At 41.9% G+C, this 16,764-nt stretch overlaps 1 protein-coding gene across 4 annotated transcripts in view; it reads right to left on the bottom strand.

Moving 5' to 3' along the window:
• PAPLN (papilin, proteoglycan like sulfated glycoprotein) overlaps positions 1-10,243 on the bottom strand; it is a 208,906-nt gene extending 198,663 nt beyond the window's left edge. For 3 of the 4 annotated variants that reach the window (XM_073608656.1, XM_073608653.1, XM_073608655.1), the window contains exon 1: positions 9,816-10,243. The gene's annotated coding sequence lies outside the window, so the exon portion shown is untranslated. The remainder of the gene's footprint in view (positions 1-9,815) is intronic. The other variant, XM_073608654.1, reaches the window with a different exon arrangement.
• Between the last annotated feature and the right edge of the window lie 6,521 nt (positions 10,244-16,764).

The following is a 16,764-nucleotide window of genomic DNA, read 5'->3' on the forward strand; positions in this document are numbered from 1 at the left end:
GGTATAAAACTTGGGAAAGGGAAAAATATTTTTGAATGAGTGAAAGACAGACAAACAAACGTGAAACAATAATTTGAGCATATATATTGATAACCTCTTAAACTGTCCATACAGTGGGAGAGCCTAGAGCAATCCCTCCTTCTCTTGACATGCAAGTTCATTAAAAACATTAGACTTCTCTGTGTAGAATCTGAAAAAGTGTAAGCTGGACAGGACTTTCTAACCTGCTGTATCCCCTAAAATGATATTGACCATGGCCTATACAGTGGTACCTTGGATTACGAGGGAACGGAGTGTTTCCGAGTGGCTCCAAATGGCTCAGAGTGTCACCAGCGCCCCCGCACCTCTGGCCAAATGCGGCACTGCACACCGTAGAGGCTTGAATCCTGCTTGTTTTGCAAGACAACGCGAGTCAGGATTTTAAAAAAATAATAGCTCATATTGCGAAACGCTCTTTAACTGCATTACTCGCAATCCGAGGTATTACTGTACATACAAAATCATCTACTGTTTGCTAATGTACGTCTTTTATTTAGCTTTGTTAATTAGGAGCATTTATTCTTAAGTGCACTAATCCAACCAATTTACTCTGCTGATCTGACTTCAGCAGATTGAATTAGTTAGAGTGTATTATTTGCTAATGTCCAATGAAAAAAAGCGTCCAAAAGCCGCTTGGACTTTGATGTGAGATTATACAAAGTGGTGAAAGGACAAAAACATCTATAGAGCTCACTGGCCCAGGTAAGGCAGTATACAACAGAAAAGGAGACCCTCCCGTGGGTACCCAGCAGGTTACCAGAAAAAAACATGCACCAATGGAAAGAGCATCAGACCAAAGAATAAAAGAGTCTAAATTCATTTATTAGTTCATACTAAAACAGACAATGTATTTTGGGTGTAAAAAAAAACTCCCCCTTCATCAGGGCTTCAGTTGAGAGCCTTGATTGGGTTCAAAATAGAGCTTTCCTGTTGAATCTGTGTAGAAGGAAGCTAACTGTTGAATCAGTCGGTTCAGCAGGGACCAGCCAAGATTTGATCCATGTATGGGCAGGCTGATTGTACCCAAGTCGATCCATCAATTGACTTGGGTACAACCAGCATGTCAGATTTCTAGCATTCGATTATTGCCAGAGGCTATAGCCGCTAGCAATACTCACTGTTCTCCCAGCAGGGACGTCTCCCTGCACCCTCCGGGCTGGGAGAACACAATAGAGCGAAAATTGCTTGACACTGACTGTGTTGATGGGGGAAATCAAGCACTTTTCTCTCCTGCAACCTGCAGTTACTGGAAAGAAAATCACATCTACAGCCTGCCTTACTTGCCAGCAGTACCTGTGTGAGCAATCAAGATATTCTTGTCCAGTCATGCTTGTGGCCAATATTTAAATGAAAAATGGGAGGAATTAAAGGTGACTGCAATAAATACTCTTACTGAAGAAGGAAAATTAGGATTGTTGTAATACATTTATTCATAAGTCCTTCAGTTTATAGTTCATATAAAAAGATTATAGCAATGTGGCTTCAAGGCAACCTCGAGGCAACTTCAGGGAATGCCTGGGTAATCTTCCTGTAATGTTGGATCCAAATCGCATCAATTAAGATGAGGATCCAACTTAGTGCACATGCACATTGCAGCTCAGAAAAAAAAAATCAGCTTTTACAGGCATTTAAGTTTTTATTTCAGCTTGAATTAGCTTGTGCTTTTGTGTGCTCTTGTGCACATTTTGTTTTTGAGCTTTTTCAAGCTTCTTTGAGCTCCTTTGAGCTTTTTCGAGCATCAGTGTTTTTTTTGTTTTTTTTTCACAAACCCTCCTAAGGGCTTATGCACACTGCAGCTCCAAAAAAAAAGCTGCTTTTACAGGCATTTGACCTTTTATTTCAGCTTGATGAAGCTTGTACTTTTTTGGGCTCTTTACACATTTTTATTGAGCTTCTATGAACTTCTTTGAGCTTTTTTGAGTATAAGCATTTTTTTCATCCTCTTTCGTGCTTTTTCATGCGTTTTTGGGTACTTAGGCATCTTTTCTGCTCGAAAGCTCCTCTCAAAAGCGTGTATTTAATGTTGGGGGGAAGGGGGTTCTGCCTGTAAGAGCATATGCCTATAAACTCCTGAAAAAGCCATAGCATGCATGAACACATTTGCTAACATGGAGGGGAGTTTCCAGGCAGAAAAAACGAGAGCTCAAAAAAAACTCAAAAGACTGCAGGAGCTACTTCTTTAAGCTGCAGTGGGCATGACCCCCTAAAGTCTACGGGCACAAGTTGGATAGAAGTGACCTTGAAGTAGTACAGGAAACTTTTATAAAGTTGGAGGGACTTGAGTAGTGCTAATAAGGACAGTATTCATTGACTAAAATGGGACGTGACCCTACCCCTATTGCAAGACCTCCCTTTTTTATCAAGGTAAAACTTATTAAAAAAATTTAGCATTGTCTTGTAAAACACTCGTAGAACAAGTTACTCGCAATCCAAGGTTTTACTGTATATCTTATAGTTGTATTAAAGTGGTTGCAAACCCAGATGAAAAAAAAAAACCTTGCAAGACAAAAGCCTAATGAGCTACTATCTACTATCATACTAGCTCATTATTAAATACTTACCTTAGAATGATGCTGTTGCAGCGGTCCCGGCACACCGATGTGACCGGCGACATGTCCTCCCGGAGTTATTTCCGGGTTTGCGGCCTCCGGCACTGTGATTGGCCGGAGCAATGATGACATCACTCCTTCACGTGTGCGTAGGAGCTGTCGGTAACGGCACAGCAGCTGAAGAAACGGCACGAGCGAGCTGTTTCTTCAGTGCGCATGTACCAATGACGTCGGCACATGCAGATACAGAGAAATTCACGGTACCTACAGGTAAGCCTTATTATAAGCTTACCTGTAAGTAAAAGTGGTTATACAGGGTTTACAACCACTTTAAGAAAGTATACATCTGATTACAGCTGGGGGAGAAAAAAACAATTCACAATTAATATTGATTCTGAACAAAGTCAATAATATTGATTCACCTTGTCTGCTCCCACCATTGAAGTATAACGCAAGTATCACACAAGTTCCAAAGGGCCTTTCACTTTCAATACATTTTTTCAAAGTTTTAGCAGAAAAAAAGATGTACCCCGTACCAATATAGGATGAAAAACAATGCATCAACAACGCGTCAGTGAGTATCAGGATTGTGATTAACAAAATATTGTAAAAGAAGATAACTGTAATGGAAAACAATAAGTATTCTGGATTGTAGACAAATAAAACAATGGAAAGGGCCTTTCAACCAAAGTAGAAAGATCATGTAGCTCTCATACATCCACCATTTATGAGAGGGGTGGGTGAAAGAGGTCGATATCGGCTTATGGGAAGGTAAAGAAATATTTTGTAAAGAAATTGTTATAATTGCTGCAGCTGTATATGAGTGTAAGGACCTCAACCCTTATATATGCAACACAAAGGGAAAATGCTAAAGGCAGAAACTCATCAAGTTTAGAGATTTTTTACCAGATAAAAAGTAGGGTGTGACACAAAGAATCACTATCAGAGGTCATAAATAGTTCTAGCACTGAGAGCCCAGAGTCAAGGGCGTAACTACAAATCATTGGGCCTCATAGCAAAATCTTGATTGGGGGCCCCCTGGCTCTCACTGTAGCAGCTTAAAGTGTCTACTGTGACAATATGTGTCATTGGTCTTACCATTATGTTTGCCCAAAGGACAAGGACAGGCAGCAGAGAAAACAGCAGCAGCTGAAGCGAAGTCACATAGTCAGACAACTAGAGACCAGAGCTTTGAATAAAAAATATAGTTGTAATAGCAATAATAATAATCATATTGCCATTTTATATTAAGACAATGTTATTAATGCTATTGCACACAGTTACTTTATGATCCTAATACAAATATCTTTAAAGCGGTATTAAACCAAAAACCCGAAATGTAATACGTTTCTAGCTTACCAATCATTAAATGTTTACGGCTGCATTAGTTTACTTTTTTTAGGCTTTTTTCCCTCTGTGTTCACCTGATGATCTGGCCAGTAACACACTTCCTCTATCACTCTGGATGAAGGAGCACAGGGGGTTGTATCTTTGGGCAACATCATTGTCAGTCTTTGGGGAAGGGTAGTGTTACATGTGATAGCAGATTTAGTTACACTAACAAAAAGAAACCAAACTCCAGTTAACATCATCCAGAGAGATGGATAGAGGAATCCTCCCAGCTGGGACATTGTGAGTGGCGTCTGGTGGCATAATTTTGTTTGGGGGGGCGGCAAACAATGCACCCACAGACCCCCCTCGGTCAGTCGGGTCACCCGCACCACCCCATTGGCCAAACACCAGCCCCGCACTTACCGCATCTAGGTCGAGGGCAGCGCTACCTCTGGGCGATGAGCGGCAGCTTCCCCTGCATCTCCTCCTCCTCTGCATCACCGCGGCTTCCACCGTGTGTCTCCTCCCTCCTCCTCCTAGGGGCCAATAGGATCGCTTTTCCAATCGGCCAATCGGGTGACGAGTCTCAGGACCCGCTTCCTGATTGTCCGGGAGGAGAATTAGGAAGACAAATTGCGTATACTAATTTGTTATTGTCACACAAGTGGGTGGGCTTGGGACACAGAGCTCTGCGCCCCAAGCCCACCCTTTTTTGAAGCCTATTAGAGCCTCTGGCTCTAATCACATGCTTAAAAAAAAAACAAAACATTGGAATCTATGCATCTGGCGCCCCGCATGTAGATTAGAGGGCCGGATGCATGAATGGGGGGGGGGGGCGGTGCCCCCGTGCCCTGCATTACGGATCACCACTGGACATTGTATTCTGCCAGTGGGGACTCTCCACTATCAGAATACACTGGTTGAGAATAATGTTGCCGTTTAACAGAAGTTGATCGTTAGAGGGACATAACCTTACTGAAATTGCCGATTTTCAATTCCTCTATGGCCAGCTTTAGTTTGCAACTACTGGTTGTGGATGATCACTCGATGCATCACATATGCTTTTAGATATTTAGGTTGAATGTGCTGCCACCTGTTCTACAGGTAACTGCAATCAAGATAGACATCAGTGATGACTCACAATACGTTAGAGTCAGTCTGCAACTAATGTGTGGCATGTACAGTTTTCCTAAACTAGGGGGGAAGCATTCATGATACTTGTGCAGACAAGGCCTAGAGCAGAGTTAGTTATGGCTAGCTTGAACTAACCTGTATTGTCAGTATAGTAATCATTTTTACTAAACAGCTTTTTAGAGAATAAAGCCAATCCACAAACATTATCAGACCCACTAGGGATCCAGGGTGTGGTTGTAATAGGATGTAATTTTTAAGAATTGAATTCCTTGTGAAGAATTTGTAGACATACAATCTAGCAATATTAAGTATAATGTAAGAAGACCGTGGGATTAGTACAAGGGTATGACAGCACAAGTCACAGACAAGTTTACTAGCCTAAAGTCAAAAGGTAGGAATGCCTGCTGTTATCTTTAGCATCAGTACGGTCATCAATCAAACCTATTACATATGCAAGAATTGTTAAATAATGACACCTTTCTGATCCTGCATTTAACAAGGGGTCAACTAGTGCATGTGATTAATAACAGGAATATAGTTTTATAAAAGCATACAGAAATTTTTTCAAAGGTTAAAAATATATACTCCGTGGATAAAACTAAATCTGAGACCTGGACCTTACATTTCTGTAAAGTAAATTTAAAGAGCCTATTAAAAAAAATATATATGTGTGGAAAACATACTTGTAGTGACCAATCAACAGGACAGAATTTCCATGGATGGAGCCTGTAGGCACATAAGGTTTGATGCCTAAAACCCCCCTCTTCTGTAATTGTTAATTTTTACACAAAGAACCTTTGTGTTTTACTCATTCCATTCTAGATTAATATATGGTGACAATGCTCAAATAAGGTCTTTGAACTAACTGTATTTCTAATCATGATGTAAAAAAAATCTGTGGCCAATAACTATACAAGGAGAAGCCACCTATAGGGTACAGGATTAATGAGTTTAATAATAAATCCAAACATTCTCATCTTATTTATTTTTTCTTTCTGAGGGAAAATTAAAGAATGCCTCTGATTTGTCACTATGGGCAAGTCTTCTGCTTTTGTGAAGAACTTTTTGTACTTATATTTTTTATGGAAAAGGAAATGACTAGGGTTATGTTGCATTTGCACGTTACATACAAGAGATATCATGAGAAATTTAATACTGAATTGTTTTTTACTCTACATAAAAAATGTTCTATGATAACAAGTGACTTATATAGACAAAATTCTTTAGCTTATTGTTTCACGTCTGAATATGGTTGTGAGATATTAATTTCTACATTAAAAGATGTACCACTCAGTTGGCACACAAAACCAGACAACAAAGGCAGTATACTATACATTGATGCCACATACTGGCAACAATGACTGCACAGTATAATTCTCCAAGTGAATGGGAACTACTACAAATCATTAAAGCCCCACTGTAAGGCCTGCATTTTAGCAGCAGGTTGCTACCTCTGTGACAGAAACGTGAACACTCTCACTCTCTGGATCTGCTAGCATTGAAACTCCCTTATGCTGTGAATGGCAGGCGCATACAACAAAGTGTGGAGCATAGGCGTGCCCAAAGGGTGAGTCAGTTGTGCCTGGGCACACCCTAATCCCCTTGTGAGGTGCAAATTTCCCCTGATTCCTGGCTCCCCCTGTCTCCCCCTGTAGAGGTGCCAGCTTCCCTCCTCTCCTCTCCCTCTGGCTGCTGCGGGGGATGTATCAGGACGGAGAGTGGGGGAAGGGGCCAGTACATTTATCATCCCCTTCCTTTTCTGAGTAAACATAGTGAGCGATCTGTACCAATCCCTCATATGTTCATTCTTAACTGAAGCTTCAGTTTGTGAATGAACGCCACTCAGCATAACACAACTGAGGCTGCAGAGAAAGGGACTGGGGAATCTTTGACCACAGTCCCTTTCGCTGTCTCAAAAGTGAGACATCCGGGGTCTGATTAGACTCTTGATATTTCACCAAAGCCCCCCAACAGGGCTGTTAAAAAAAATAATTAAAAAAATTATAAAAAGTAATAAAAATATAAAAACTACTGACACCTTCCACTGCCCTGCTGACACCAATCTCTGCTCTACTTACACCGTCCACTGCTCTTCTCAAATACATGAATGTGTGTTTGTGCTCTGGGGTGCACACTCTAATGCACCAGTGGTGTGGAGGTTAATATTTATAAGGGCATTGTCCTTATGTAGGAGGTAAAAATATAAATTACTAATCGCTGTACAGAGTTTATAGTGTAAATTTGTGAAACTCACTTTGAGCATGGTGCACTTTTGAGGTTTAGTGCCATTTACACCTGGGCATTTTGTAGCTTTTTTTTTTTTTAATTGTGCCCGTTCACACCTGAGTGTAGTGTTGCTTGAAGGTTGTAGCAAGTTGTGCCTGTAGATCATTAGTAACTAGCTTCCTATTGGCTAAAAAATTAAAAAATAACCTCAAGGAAAAATGATTGGAAACACCTGTACATGCTCTAAAAAAGCCTGTAAAATGATCACAGGCGTACACCTCAAGTGTGATTGCAGTCTCATATGTTGGTCATGTGTTTCAAGATGGGTTTCTAAATACCCAGCACTACAGCATAACTTGGTGTTATAGAATTAAGTAATAATTAAGTAATAATACATGAATCAGGCTTGAATCAGATAATCTGAATGTCAAGCTAGTTGATATTCAGAATTGCTGGCATCTAGGTTTTCCAACATACCTTCTTGTAAAGCCAGTATGGATATTTAGTCCTATCTACTATAGTGATACGTCAGTGGAACAAACTGGAGGGAGAAAATAGGCAGCACCTTTTCTACTCATAAGAATAACACTCCTAGATTGTCCTTACCAAGGTGTCTTGTTTTTTTTTTTTTTTTCTCACAAGTCAAAAAGGTCAGAAATCTGAGATCGCCCTCATCATTTTGCATACGATACATATACATTTCAGGGAAAGCTAATGCTTCTATTCACGTGATAGTACAATGTATAGCTTAGGCAGCTTTTTAAGACTTGAGTAATCCTGGAGAGTATGTCTTTGGTTTGTGAAATGCATTCTTCCAAATATATGCACTCTTTACATTTTTTTCAATTATTTCTGCATCCTAAGGCTATTTTTGCTATAAAATACATGTCCATCTGGATCCATGTTTCTGCTGGGAACCTTAAAAGGTCAGTTCAGCCAAAATTCAGTATTTCAGCGTTGGGTCAATGCAGGTAGGCTGAACAATATTCCAGGTTCTTATGTCACTCAAGGTCTGGCAAAATTTCTGCGCCTGAATGCGAAGATCCATGCACCGACTCAAGCCATTATGAGAAGACTTATTTCCAAATTTATGTAAGGGTGTAAGCAACAGAACCAAAGCAACACAGCCTAACCAGTTACTGCAATGTGGAGTTTCCAGGGCTAGAGTCCTAAGAAGCCAGTCAGTAATTAATTTTGGCAGATTCCACCTATAAACTGAAATATTAGTCTTGGTCTTGGGTGAACTTAACTTTCAGTCAGAACTGCATTTATGCTCTAATCTATAGCAAACAGTTTTTAAATGGTACTTTATGTTTTTGTATGTTATGTTTGCACAATTCACAGATGAAATGTGCTTGTATTGAGTAAAGTCTGTGATATACAAGTATATGTGTTATTTTCATACAATAGGGATAGGATTTTATAGAATTTCTTATTTGTACGTTTGCATTGCATGTAGGTGAGCCACAAAGGTTATGCCAGAAAAAAATATGCATTTGAACAGATTACCATAGTGCCACCTTCCAAAAAGTTAAACAAATGCATTAACTCATTTTAAACTACTTAGCTTAACACCTTTGTTTTTTAAGTTATATTACTATGTTGCTGACATTTATTCATTAAAAGCTACAATAAAAATATGTAAAAATACAATAACCATTGGTAACTTGATTATTGTAAGCTGAAACATGACTGGTTCCCTAAGGTTATTACCCTCACCACATATTCATTCCATGTTGTGCTGCCTTAATAAATAACCTATGTCCCCTTTATTGATTATAGAACCATTTCCAAACCTTGGAGCACTTTATTTCAGACATGTTTGTCAATGGGAGAAATCTAAAAGCAGAACAATTTCTAAAAGATGATACTGCATTAAAATTCTGATACAAGATGTGGAAATGCTAGGTATAATTACTTCAAGCTTCCAAACCACCAAATGATCAGTATCAAAACTGCTGTATTAGATATTCCCGTAATGAACACAGTCAACATTATGGGCACAGCATAAAATTCTGAGATAAAATACATTGCTGTGACCTTCAAAATCTAGTTTACACTATATAAATGCTAATGCTTTAACAAGCTATATATTTCAGGGCACTTGAAGTCTTCAAGTCTCCAAGACCTCCTTCTAAATCTACAGTAACCCTGCCTCTATCAAATCTAAACAAATTACAAATACATACATTGTATAACAAACTCGAGTTCTATTTGAATCTAAATAAAAAAATAATATAAAAAAAACTAAAAAATAAAAATAGGGTCTTTGTTGCATGAACCAATGCCAAGCACTGCTTTATACTTGCCCATGGCAGTAAAATACCTGCAACTACAATTACAAATAATGGAATATCAGTATGACTTAAACCTTGGCACCACTACACTGTGTAGTATAGAAATACGTCTATTTAATACTTTAAAGAACCTTTAAATGCACAGTAATCTCTTTAGATTTACATTAACAAACCTGGAATCTCTGAAACACATCTGGCAGTGGTACTCAATAAGGATCACCATTAGTGAGCGTCTTACCTTGGGCCTGCCTGGAGGGGAGAGTGTTGAAGAGCAGCTGTTATCTCCGCTGGCTCAGAAAAAAAATCACAGCTTCCCAAACTTCTGTTTCTTCTCTGATCCCACTGTACACCAGTAAAGAAATCTGCCTGTGTTGAACCTCTGCGAAGTTTCTTCTTTCAGTGTTACAGCCAATTCCAGAACACAGCACCCAGCACACTCAGGACCTTGCTAGGGAGTAGATTCCACTCAACAAAAAAAAAAGTGTTTTCTCCCTCACCTTATTTTTGCCTTTCCCAACGGCTCATAATGTTGCTTTCTGGGTGGGACCCACTCTGCTAGTTTTATTGTAGCCCTGAAACACTAGACAAATGGGACTTGAGACAGCCTCTGTATTCTGTGCATCACACACGAGAATGAGGAAGTGTCTCTGGGTGTAAGCAGAGAGGAACACATCCCTCATCTAAACACAGACTTTTTTTTTTTTAATTCTTTTTTTTTAGAAGTACCGCTTTTCTTAACCATTGTCAATAGCAAGCAAGGAAAAAGATGAAGAAAAACTGCACTAAATAATTTCCTAAAAAAACTTAGTTGCATTAATCTTCATTCCCTATAATTATAAACATTTTGGAGGGTGTGATTAATTGTGTTACCAACAGTAATGTGACACTAAACAGTGGTTTGAAAAAAAAAAAAAAAAAATATATATATATATATATATATATATATATACACACACACACACACTATATTATTATTATTATTCTTTACATGCACATAAAAACTTTAATGACATCCCAGTCTTAGTCTGTAGGGTTAAATATTGAGTTGGCCCACTCTTTGCAGCTATAACACCTTCAACTCTTCTGGGAAGGCTGTCCACAAGGTTTAGGAGTGTGTCTATGAGAATATTTGACCATTATTCCAGAAGTGCATTTGTGAGGTCAGGCACTGATGTTGGACGAGAAGGCCTGGCTCGCAGTCTCCACTCTAATTCATCTATCAGGTTGAGGTCAGTCAAATTCCTCCACCCCAAAACTCGCTTCCTGCTGGAAGGTGAACCTGCGCCCCAGGCTCAAGTCTTTTGCAGGTTTTCTTCTAAGATTGCCCTGTATTTGGCTCCATCCATCTTCCCATCAACTCTGACCAACTTCCCTGTCCCTGCTGAAGAAAAGCATCCCCACAACATGATGCTGCCACCACCATGTTTTACGGTGGGGATGGTGTGTTCAGGGTGATGTGCAGTGTTAGTTTTCCGCCACACATAGCGTTTTGCTTTTAGGCCACAGAGTTCAATTTCCTGATAGACTCCATGGCAGCCTACATATGGGTCAATCCCGCCTTTCATACCTCATAGGACCCCACCCCCATAAATCTTTGCATCTAGTCAGAGACCGTGTTCCTTTTTTGTCCTCCTCCTAGGACCAAGGTAGTCTTACCTTACGAAGTTTTCGGTACAGTCCTGGTGGTTTGCACGCGAAAATTCAGGCGGTGTCCTTTCTGGAGTCCAACTACCGCAGCTATTAGCAGGGTGGACACGGGCGGTTATTGCGATGTCTTGAAGATCTTACTAGCCAGCCATTGGCTGGCAAGCGGCAACATGGCCAAACGTCCCAGCTATAAGCGGGAGGCCCCTTCTTGAAATGCCCTGGTCGCGCAGTTTGAGCAACATAGCTCCCAGTCCCAGGCTGGATCAAATTGGTGTCATAGTGGTAATGCATATAATGTTTATATTGCTTACATGGCAGCTGTGTTTGTTTTGTTGTCTGTGTTTTTTTGCTCTAGCTCAGTTTCTCTGGCCATGGCGGCTGGGATGCATCTGCGTTCCAGCTCGCCGCTTCTCGGACCGTCTGCGCATGCGCGAGCCGCAATCTAAGTCGAGGCTTGGTTGCGCGCGCGCAGTCCGGACAAGATGGCAGCGGTCGCGCATGTGCATGAGGTCCATGGGATGGCGTCGGGCACAGCACAGGTGCGCTGGGTGCATGATGATATCATCTTAGGGCGGCAGATTCAAATAGCTGTCAGATTCAGCTATCCTTTGGAATGCCTTGCAGGCTTTAGCAGCTGCTTCCCCGAACACATATATATGGTGCTTAAGGTAAGAGGTTATGCTGCACTGCCTGACTATGGTTTTAACTTACTGCTAAGCCATTTGTTTTTCTTATATGCCTTGTTGATTAGTTTCAGTGTCTTTTGAACCATCTGCCATGGATGTGTCACCGCCCCCCAGTGGCCAACCCTTACACAGCAGGTAGGATGGAATTAGTTTCCCTCTGCCTGTTTGTTTGGGTTTATTTGTCAGGTGCATGTTAACTCTTTCTTTCCCCTCAGCCCTTCTAGGTCTGAGCACCTGAAGATAATGACAATTCTAGATCACAATATCGTCATTCACTGTCAAGTTCTAGACGTCCTAGATCATCTTCTAGACAATCCACGTCTGGTCGTCATTCTCACCGCTATTCCAGCCACTCTGAAAGGAAAGCTTGCTGGGGATGTAGAGCTCAAGTCCCAGAGGGTAAATCTCTCTGTGAGTTATGTTATTCTCGAGCTGTAAAGGAAAGAGGAGCTGGAGACCAGCAAGTGGAAGCTCTGGTCAGAAAAGTGGTTCAGGAATCTCGGAACAGAACGGATTGCGAGCCTACAACCTACAACCAGCCCTCCTGTTGCTCCAGCACCAGTTCCTGGTGGGGTCGACCCTGGGATTCCAGGTCCCTCTCGACATAGTCTCTCTTTAAGTGGATACTCCTACAGCGAGGCAGAAGTGGACGAACCTAGCACAGGTTTTGATTTTTCCCTGGTTCCACAGCTGGTCATAGCAGTTAAAGACGCATTGAGATGGGAAGAGCCAGTAGAAGCACCCTTTAAACAGAGGAAATATTTCAAGAAGCTCAAGAAAGAACCCCCAAACTTCCCCTTCCTGGGTGAACTTGAAGCCAGTCACCTGTGTACCCGGGGAACAACCAGGGGAAGAGCGGCAAGGCGGCCTCCTACTGTGCCGAGCTGCTCAGCATTGAGGAGCTGGGAGCGTGGACAGATTGAAGATACCTATTGAGGCATACGAGCTCAGCGCTCGTGGATTGATGCCCACACTCATTTTCAAAAAAGTGAGTGCACCCCCCTTCTGTGTCTTGCTTCCCTTCCACTCTGGCCGTCACGGAGTCACACTATATATTGTCTATTTTTGTCTTTTTTACATTCCGCCCTGCATATCTACTGCCGCCATTATCTGTATAACTGGATGGGATTTCCGTGCCTGCTATCTGCTTGCAACACAAGCTGTATACCTTACAGCAGTAAGGTAAGCGGCTTGCGAACACAGAGGTGTCCCCACTGAAGATCTCTCCCTATCATTGGAACTGTTTTCTATCTGGGAGTTTTTTTATTATTTGGTGGTGGGACTGACATCTACTCACCCCTGTGGACTTGTCACTTACAGCTCGTTCGAGTTGTCACTTATGTGCTAGTGTGATACTAGCCCATACTCACTTGGATTTATTAATTGATTTATTATTGTTATATATATTTATTTTGTTACATTTTTGCAGCTTTTTTCACTTATGTTAGCACTTTCATTCATCTAGTATTTATGAGTTTTATGCTTGCTTGGCTTATTTATTTTGGCCATTTTTTTTACCTCTCTATGCACTCTATTTAGTCCCTTCCACTCCCACCTCCTCCTTTTTTTCCCTTTGTCACAGCGCAACCACCAACTATCTTTATTTTTGTTGATACATCGAGCTCAGCTCATCTCTACTCTGACAGAGTTTGGTTGGCTGTTGAACAGGGAGAAAAGCCATCTAGAGCCGACACAGTCTCTAATATTCCTCGGGTCCCAGTTCGACACGGTGAAGAGCACCATCTCCTTGCCTTTGGAGAAAATTCCGGTGATCCGAGACAGAATTCGTCTCGCAATGTCATCATCCCTTCTCAGAGCTCACAATGTCTCAAGATAATCGTCACCATGGTGGCCACAGCCCCCATGGTGAAATGGGCACAATGGAAGATGAGACCCTTTCAGAGGGGTTTCCTCCAACAGGGGGATCCGGGGTCTCAAAACCATTTGGTCCGGATAACCCCTTCCATGTGGGAGAGCCTTCCCTGGTGGCTGCAGCGGAAAAATCTCCTCAATTGCCATTCCATAGCACCTGTCTCCTGGATCACAGTGACAATGGATGCAAGCAACAGAGGATGGGGCGCTCTCTGTTTGACGGAGGTAGCCCAAGGTAAATGGGATTTCCCATCCCGAGGGGTAGTCTCGAATGTTCTGGAGCTCTGAGCTGCCTTCCATGCTCTCCACTTAACATTGGGAACCTCAGTTCTCCTAAGGCTGGACAATACAACAGCAGTATCATATATCAAGAGACAGGGGGGCACCCACAGTCTCTCCTTACTGAAGGAAGTAAGTTCGATCATGTCCTGGGCCCAGGCAAATTTGACAAATCTGACAGCTGTTTATCTTCCCGGAATTCAAAACGTCCAGGCAGACTTTCTTTCAAGGGTTACCCTGGACAACAACGAATGGTCTCTCCACATCGAGGTCTTCAACTGGGTTCTGTCTCTGGGAATCATGCCGGAGGTAGACCTGTTTGCCTCCCCGTGCAACTTCAAACTGAAGAGATATTACACAAGATGTCATTGTCCCCAGGCCTTCGGAGTGGATGCTGACGGACCAGTGGAGATTCCACAGAGCCTATGCTTTTCCCCCAGTTCCGGTCATTCTCCGATTTCTATCGAGGCTCAGGTGGGAAGAAGCGAAAGTAGTAGCAATTGTCCCGTATTGGCCCAACAGACTATGGTTTCCTCTCCTGATGCAGCTCAGCTACTGGGATCCAGTTCCTCTCCCTTCCAGACCAGACCTGTTGCAGGGAATGACTCTTCACCCATGCCCATCCCATCTCCACCTGATGGCTTGGTTTTGAGAGAGGAAGGCTGGAAGCACTAGAATGTCCAAGTAGAGCTATTGCTACATTGCCGAACTAAAATAAGTAAAAATAAGTGCGCTTACAATCAAAAGTTCAAATGTTACTTAAAGTGAATATGAATAATAAGTGCTTAATAAGGTTAAATATCCTTAAATAAAATAAAATTAAATAGATACAATCAAATAAAAAACTCAATAAATGAATAGTGAATAAATCAAGTACTGAATGTGTAATCAAACATGTGAAAAGAACAAACATGATCAGGAGTAAGACCATATTATAATAATGAGTGAAGTCCGTTTCCATAGAAAAAAACTTCAGTAAAAGTGCATCAGATCCATGAAGGTAGGAATGCAAATCCACAGTTCACCAAACCACAACCCATATAAGTGAAAGGAGGAGAGGAAGATGTAAGGATGTATCTCATAGAAACAGTGAATCCGAAGAGAATTAAGGATGGACCCTTACACGGAGTGATGGACCTCCCTGTTAGCGAGGTCTTGTGCACGTGCAGATATAGCCCTCTGCGGGGACAGTTGAATGGTGGCGTCCGACTCGGCTGGTGAGTAGAGCGTTTCCAAACGAGACTAGTCCAATCCGTCTGCCTGAAGGGGGACACCCACTCTGGGGGCAGAGGTAAGTGTGTGTGGGCAGCAAGGGACTGACAGGTAACAGACTTTCAAAAGTTAATTGTGCAGCCCTGGAATTGGCTGTCAGCCTGTGGATGGCTGTGATTACTGTCAGTGCTGTCAGGAGCTGGACCTGACACTACATTGCCGAACGCCAGAAGAGCAAGTATCAACAGCGTTTACCAAAGGATTTGGTCGAAGTTTGCAGATAATGTTTCCACCACTGACGGTTCCTGTAATGATCAAAAGATACAGGATATCCTGGGCTTTCTACAAACAGCCCTGGATCTGTCCTTATCAGTTAGTTCTTTACGGGTTCAGGTTTCTGCGATCTCTGCCTTCACAGGTGTATCCTGGGCCAGACACCCTCTTACTAGGCAGTTTTTCAGAGGCGCAATAAGGCTCAGACCTCAAAGAAAACCAAGATTTTCCAAGTGGGATCTTCCTCTTGTCTTGGATTTTTTCTCAGGAAGAGAAATACAACATATGGATCAGTTATCTATTAAAGAACTTTCCCTCAAAGTTTTCTTCCTGGTAGCCATAACATCGGCTAATAGGGTCTCCGAAATTGGTTCTTTAGGATTCAAGGAACCATTCCTTACTTTCTTCCCTGATTGAGTAGTCTTGATTCCTATGTTAGGATCAAATCCCAAAGTAACATTTGTCTTCCACGAGAATCAGGAGATTGTTCTTCCTACGTTCAGGTCAACTGAAGACTCTAATTTTCACCCTCTAGATATTGGAGGAGTTTTGAAAGAATATTTAGAAGCCACAGCTTCTTTTCGCTAGTCTGAACATCTGTTTGTTCTCTTCCATGGAAAAAACAAAGGATTGCGTGCTTCCTCTAGAACCATCGCAGCGTGGATTGTTCAGGCCATTCAGTGGGCTTATAAGTCTAAGGGTTTGGCTCCTCCGGAGGCAGTGACCGCTCATTCTACCAGGAGCGTTTCTACATCGTGGGCAGCCTCCTGTCATGTATCCCAGGAAGTAATCTGTAAAGAGGCCTCATGGTCGTCGATTAACACATTTATGAAGCACTATTGCGTAGAACCGGCTTCTTTGTCTTGGTTAATTTTGGTTTGCATGTCTTATCTGTTGACGGTGCCAATTAAACCTTTTTTCTTTAACCAGCAATTGCCCATCCGGGTGTGTATGGCTATTTTTTTCCCATACGTAGGCTGCCATGGAGTCTGTCAGGAAAACGGAAAATTTATATCAAATACTTACCGTAGATTTCCTTTCCTGATGGACTCCATGGCAGCAGGAGTTCCCTCCCATTTGCTGGAGTAGGCTAAGTTACGGAACACGGTCTCTGACTAGATGCAAAGATTTATGGGAGTGGGGTCCTATGAGGTATGAGAGGCGGGATTAACCCATATGTAGGCTGCCATGGAGTCCATCAGGAAAGGAAAATTACGG

The sequence above is a fragment of the Aquarana catesbeiana genome, linkage group LG13 (assembly GCF_042186555.1).
Source record: "Aquarana catesbeiana isolate 2022-GZ linkage group LG13, ASM4218655v1, whole genome shotgun sequence".
Taxonomy (NCBI): Eukaryota; Metazoa; Chordata; class Amphibia; order Anura; family Ranidae; genus Aquarana; species Aquarana catesbeiana.